This window comes from Pleuronectes platessa, chromosome 17, assembly GCF_947347685.1.
Source record: "Pleuronectes platessa chromosome 17, fPlePla1.1, whole genome shotgun sequence".
NCBI classification, from domain to species: Eukaryota; Metazoa; Chordata; class Actinopteri; order Pleuronectiformes; family Pleuronectidae; genus Pleuronectes; species Pleuronectes platessa.
The window spans coordinates 1,435,001-1,441,941 of NC_070642.1; positions in this window are offsets into that span (position 1 = coordinate 1,435,001).

Consider the following 6,941-nt stretch of genomic DNA (forward strand, 5'->3'; position numbering starts at 1 on the left):
TAAGAATTGCCACTGGAATAGCCACTGATCAAACACGCAAATTTGTAGATGTGCGGCAGAGGGCTGAAAATGGCATTGAAGATGTCCTGTACTTTGTTGAAAGGTTAGTTTTTTTCTTTAATTATTGTCTATCATCTTAGCTAAATTGCTTATGAAGAGGTATGTTCACTCCTAAACTGCACATGAGTTATTGAGTATTGTGGGCGGCTGTGGCTGAGGGGTAGAGTGGTCGTCCTCCAACCTGAAGGTCGGCAGTTCGATCCCCAGTCTGACCCATCTGCATGCCGAAGTGTCCTTGGGCAAGATGCTAAACCCTGAATGGCCCCCCATAGAATAACAAAGTGCTGCAAATTGATGCACTGTATGAATGTGTGTATGAATGTGTGTGTGAATGGGTGAATGTAAAAACTGTACTTTAAAGCGCTTTAAGTGGTCATCAAGACTAGAAAAGCGCTATAGTAATACAAAACCATTTACCATAAAAATACAAAAAACATTTCTTATATGGCTTTCCCTCAAAGATGTGTATGAACTGCTGCTGGTTGATGACAATATACCTATAACTTAACAACCTGTACCTCTACTTTCATAAATAGGTTTCCCCTTCTCCTCCCATATCATGGGCCAGAGGAGCATGACCACCTAGGTGAAGAGTTTCTGAATTATCAGACAATGCCAACAACCTCCCTTCAGGACAAAACTGAGATGGAAAGCTTCTGGGCTGGATTGGCCACACAGTAACATAAGGTTTACATTTTTTTTGTCTTTCTTTTTGGCAGGTGTGGCTTGGCTACATCTCTTGCTTTTATTGATGCATGCATATGTTGTGTCATACACAAACTATGCATGTTGTATCTGAACTTTGTTACAGTATACTTACAGTATTAATCAAAATATGGTATGTTTTTCCATTTTTTTCTTGGTTCATTTTCCATAGGTGATAGGAGCCAAAGAATTTGAGAGGGTTGCTGTTGTCGCCTAGATGGTCCTGGTGTTACCCCATTCGAATGCAGATGCTGAGAGGGTGTTTTCAGTTGTGGGACTGAACAAAACTAAAACCAGAAATAGCCTGGCATTGGATGGCACCCTGTCCTCAATAATGGCCATAAAGATGGCCGACCTGGAGCCCTGTTTCAGATGGGAGCCCCCCCTTAGAGGTCATCAAGGCCTCCAAGAAGGCCACAGGCCAGTACAACCTTGCCCACAGACAGGCACGTTCACCGATAGAGCCCTAGTGGTGCTCAAGCACCTGCCCTTTTGCCCTGAATGAGAAAAGTGATGGATCACCCTTGATCAGTTTACCAAAATAATCTCAGGTTCTTAACCAACAACTTGTATCTTAGATCCCATACCTACAAAATTACTTTAAGAAATTCTGCCCCTAATTGATAGATTGTTACTGAACATAATCAATCCTTCATTATCATCAGGATATGTACCACAGTCCTTTAAAATAGCTGTAATCAAACCCCAAAAAATTATAGAACAATATCCAACCTCCCCTTCCTGTTTAAAATCCTTGAAAAAGCTGTTGCCAATCAGCTGTGTAAGTTTCTCCAGGAAAATAATATATATGAAGACTTTCAGTCTGGGTTTAGAGCTGGGCATGCAGCGCTGCTATAACAGACAGCGTAGGGGTCTTTTCTTCGGAAATTACGAGTGTTGCAAATTTTAGCGTCTTCAGGGCTTTAGCCTCATCTTCAGTACAGGCCAGCTCCGCTTCAGTTAAGGTCCACAACTCCTTGGCATTCTTCCATACCTCAGTGATGAATAAGTAAGAAACAGTGGGCACCTCGAGTGCACGTTGAGCGGCCAAATTTAGACTGCGGGCAAAGCATTTCACGTGCAATAACTCAATACACCAGTTTCCACGGTGTTTCTTCCTTGTTTATTTTGAATTGAGACGTGTGTCACGGATATGGTGAGGACCCAAAAGCAGCACAGGCAGACGAAATACCAGTCGGTAATGACCTTTATTGTTCACTGCAGTCTTTAACAGTTCAAACAGTTGCAGGGTGAAAAGTCTTTGCTCACAGTGATCATCTGCGAGACCTGAGCAGGAGCGAGCCTGGTGTCGCTGACTGAAGGTAAAGTCAACAGCTGATTGGTTACCTAGCTGGCAGACAGGTCCAGTGGTGAGCTGTGTAGCCACAGAGCCGAGCAGGAGCGTAACCAGGAGGGAATAGGCGAAACTCGTGGTCGAAGACAGAAGGCTGAGGTAATATCCAGGGCAGAGACGAGGCAGGCAGGTCGGGGATCGACGGGGTCAGCAACAGGTGATCAGTCCGGGGAAAACACGCTGGAAGTCAGGCATAACACAAGACAATCTGGCACTGAAGCAGAGACAGGAACAGGCTTAAATGCAGCCAGGGCTGTCACAGGTGTGGAGAGTTGGCCTGATGAGGAGGTGTGGCTGACTGGCAGAGTGGAGCAGAGACAGGTGAGTGGAAAAATACCAGCAGACCGGAGATGAGCAGACTGTGACAACGTGTGCTATTTTTGCCTATGCTGCCACCTATTGGCACTATTGTGCACTGCACCATAGGTGAAGTTTCGTTTTCAAGACTGCCGTCAAAGCATTTGATGGCGTATCGATACAGTAGCATCTGCATCGATGCTCGCATCGGCATGACGACGTAACGATATATTGCCATATCGATTTTTTTTGGCACAGCCCTACTATCCTCATTCTGTTAGATCTTTGTGCAGCAGTCGACACAATTGACCATCACATTTTATTACAGAGACTAGAACAGTTAATTAGCATTAAAGGAACCGCCCTAAATTGGTTTAAGTCTTATTTTCTGAGAAAGGGAATAAAAACGGTCAACTACATAAAAACATGTCCACTCAATATCAGACTTGATCTTGCGGGGAAATGTGCTGAGCCGCCTGTATGAACTGCGGGAAGAGGTGTGCCTATTTCGGATGGAGCATGGATCCCAGCTCGCTGACCACCTCACCGACCCTGACTGTTTAACAAGGCTGGCGGACTTGTGCGAAGAGTCTTGCTCAGCCCCGACATACTTAAAGAATAAATACAGATCGCAGCTAAACGTGGAGAATGATCTCCGAGTCGACGTCTCCAAAGTAAAGCCGAGAATGGACTTGCTCTGTACCATGCAGATTGCCCACCTATCTCATTAGTAAATTTAAGAAATGAAAATAATGTTTAGGCTGAAATAAACAACGCTAAAGTTTTTGCACATGGCAGCAATAAAGTGTCTGCTGCTCTTTATGCACACAGACGCGCACAAACATCACCTGCGCACTTTTTTATACATATGCTCACTCAGCCCTGCTGTTTATACAGGGAGATCCCTGTATCCTGGTTATATTCTATTTCTAAATTGCTATAAATTAATATCATGGCTGTGAGGCTGTTGTTCTATTGTGTTGTATTAATGCCAGTGTTTGCATAAACCTAATAGTGCGTGTGCGTGGCTGTGCGCAACATTATATAACACATCCAGGGTCGTTGGGGGTCGCCAGTTTCTGGCACCGATATTTTGTGGGTCGCAGGATGAAAAGTTTGGGAACCCCTGTGTTAGAAAAACCTTCTGGTTGTAAAGACACAATTTATAAACAACAATATTTACAGACGATACGTTAGCCCGCAGAAGAATAACACAACTTATGTGTAGAGTTGACGTCCATAAATAACGCAAATAAACTTACCCTGAATTACTTACGGGCGATTCACACCTTGACCCCTGGCAGTGTTATGTACCTGAACTGCCCAACGGAGGTGCTGTTGTATAACTAAACAGAATACACATTTGAGGGACAGAACAGCAAGTACTATACGGTATGAAGCCGTGCGTCTTCCACTCCTGCAAATATTTCACAATAAAAAACACTTTTAAAACAAAAGAATGGATTTCGTCAATAGAAACACGGGACTGCTTTTATTTTGAAACGCATACAGAAAGTGGTTTTAACATTTTAAAATGCATGGTTGTGACATAATTTCAACAGATAAACATTAAAAATCAAGCGAAAGATAATTTTCTCTGTTTATTCTTCTGTGAAACACGTTTATCTTTCTATGACACAAACTTATTTACAACACTTCCCGAATCCGTTTTCAAAGTAATAGACCGGAAGATGCGTTATTTCATACCGTAGTGTCCGGGAGTTTAGTTTAGTACATAAAACAACTTGTTTCGAAGGCAATGCAGTAGATAGACCAGCAGTTCCGCCGCCAGGAGCGGACACTGCCGTTTGAACGTCACACATCTGATCTGCGGTACAACCACAGCCAGTGAGTTCAGAGAGCTCGGGGGCGAAGACAGCGAAGACGGCGAGATTGTCCGGTAGATCGCGATCGATGGGTTGGCGACCACTGCTGTAGACAATCATGTTCAGACAGATCCTTGGGGATTAACAAAGCTACTAAACCAATTCCTAGCAATTTACAATTGCTCAGATTATGTGGGGAGAGCTGCCGTTAACAGACATGACTGAAATACGATTGTTTTCTCAGAAGGCTATTCAGAATTAGACTATTACAGTGGAAGCAAGGTAGATGCTTGGATGGTGAGAAGCTAGGCGTGACTCCTCGCCACCAGCATAAACAATCTTTAGTGAATCTCTTTTGAGTAAATCTCTTATCTGGGCTGGTCAGGAACTTCTGTACAGGGGTACACTGGGATCTAACACTGTACTGTTTTTGTGTGTTCATGATCCATGGGCTGCTGGGAAAAAATACTTGCATTATTATCCACACACTCCCTATGGAGGGACTGCTGATCAGAATCAGAATCAGGTTTTATTGGCCAAGTAAGTTGCACAAACAAGGAATTTGACATGGTGAAGTGGCTCTCAGTGTGCTTACATAGAATACACCTAACAACACAAAACAAAACAAACAGTTGGATGATCTAAGAAAAAGAAAGAAAAGAAGTGCAGGGATAAATATTGAACGGTATGAGTATTACAGTTGGACAGTGAGGGTGAAAAAAATAATATAATTAAATATAATTACAATATCATTACAATATAATATAACTTCGGGAGTATTTGTACAGTTGTTAAAAAAAAAACACCAGAGTTATTGCACAGTGCCACAGTGGGTATGCTGTTCAGAAGTGAGACGGCGAGGGGGAAGAAACAGTTTTTGTGTCTGGAGGTTTTGCTGCTCTACTTAGGTCCACACCACAACTTCCCCCAATCCTTCATCTGGGAATTCTACAACATTATCCACCAGGAAAGAATTGGCCAGGTGTGCATGAGGTTTTATGGTGATAGCTTGCTTAGACAGATTCATCACCCTGACAGGAGCACAGCCTCTCTTTATATCTACCAGAACTTTGGCAACCAATAGGCCCTATGGGGATGCAGGGGGCAGTGCTGTATAGGTATTTCTTGGTGGACCTGAAAGCAATACTTGAGTAAAAGTACAGATATCTTACCTGAAAATTACTCCGGTAAAAGTAAAAGTCACTTCTAGGAAAACGACTTGAGTCAAAGTCTTAAAGTAGCTCATATTAAATGTAATTAATTATCAAAAGTATCTGGTGTTGAAATGTACTTAAGTATCAAAAGTAAAAGTACAGCTCTGGAGCCGCATGCGGCTCTTCAGCCCCTCTGCAGTGGCTCCCTGTACAGTGTTTTGAATGTTGCGCATATTTTTCGTGAACAGTAAACTTAACGAATCACTTTTCATATGATGAACGTGAGTGAATGTCACATTCACGTACATTTTTTAAATCATCATGGTATCAGCCCATCATGAAATACCAGGAGCGGGCGAACGTGTGTGTGTGTGTGCTCCAAGATAGAGCACACACAGAGCCGGGGCTCCGCCCCCCGCCCCACTCACACGCTCAGAGACACAGTGAGATCAGAGCTCGTTCACGTGAAGCAGCCGCTCAGTGACTGACCGGTTGCTTCTAAACAGTTGAAACAGTGAAAACACAGAGTTTCTCTGGTCACAGCTGCTCAGAGATCAGCGGCGAGCTTTTTGATCAGAGCAGAAGCTGCAGGTGTTTACCGAGCATCAGTTTCTGAGTCTGCCTCCAGTCTGACCTTCTCTCACGTTTTGTTTTAATATTTCGTCAACTAAAATATGCGTCACATCCTATTATGTCTAAGGCCCGGTGCTCTTCCCTGCAGGTCGCTAGTCTAGAGTTTCCGACCCCCGTCCTTGGTAAACTAATCATGGATAAATGCCAAAAAAGACAAATGCTGGGAGAAAAATAGAGAGCTTAATTATGTGTTGACAGATTCATTTGCTTTCACTGCCAACGATGCTGGCTTACCTGTATGCTTGATATCTGGTGAGAATTAGCAAATAACAAAAAAATTTATGTTGAAAGACATTTCCAGAGCAAGCACACAGCATTGGAGATGAGCAAAAAAAGCATGGTTCTGTGTTTCATAATATAAAATAATAATTTAATTTACTAATGCACTGACCAGATGTTTTTAAATAATATGTATGCCCTTTCATCCTCATCATTTATCGTCATAATTAAATTCCGGTCATGGTGTCATTTTCAGTGAAAAATAATCTAGATAAAGAGATTGAGAGACCAGAAAAATCAATCAGTTTTCTCAGACAAATTCTGTGGACTAGTGGCAGAATAATTGGATACAATACAACATACCTGCCAGGACAACACCTGGATCTGTTCCAAAGTTCAAAGAGCACTCTCCCTACCCCCACTGTCTAAGTGCCCCTGAGCAAGGCACCTTACTTCCCCAACATCTGCACCCTGGCGCTGTGCATGGCTGCCTGTGTGTCCTCTGATGTTCACCAGATGGGACAAAAGCAGAAGACAAATTTCCCTATTCTGCATGTCGTGTGATTGTGCATGTGTTTGGGATCAATAAATGTATCTTATATCTTATGTCTAGAAGGACCTAGAAAAATTGCATGAATTAAAAATTGTAATACGACAATCTCTCCTTAAAAAAGTTCAAGCTTTAAGCACAAT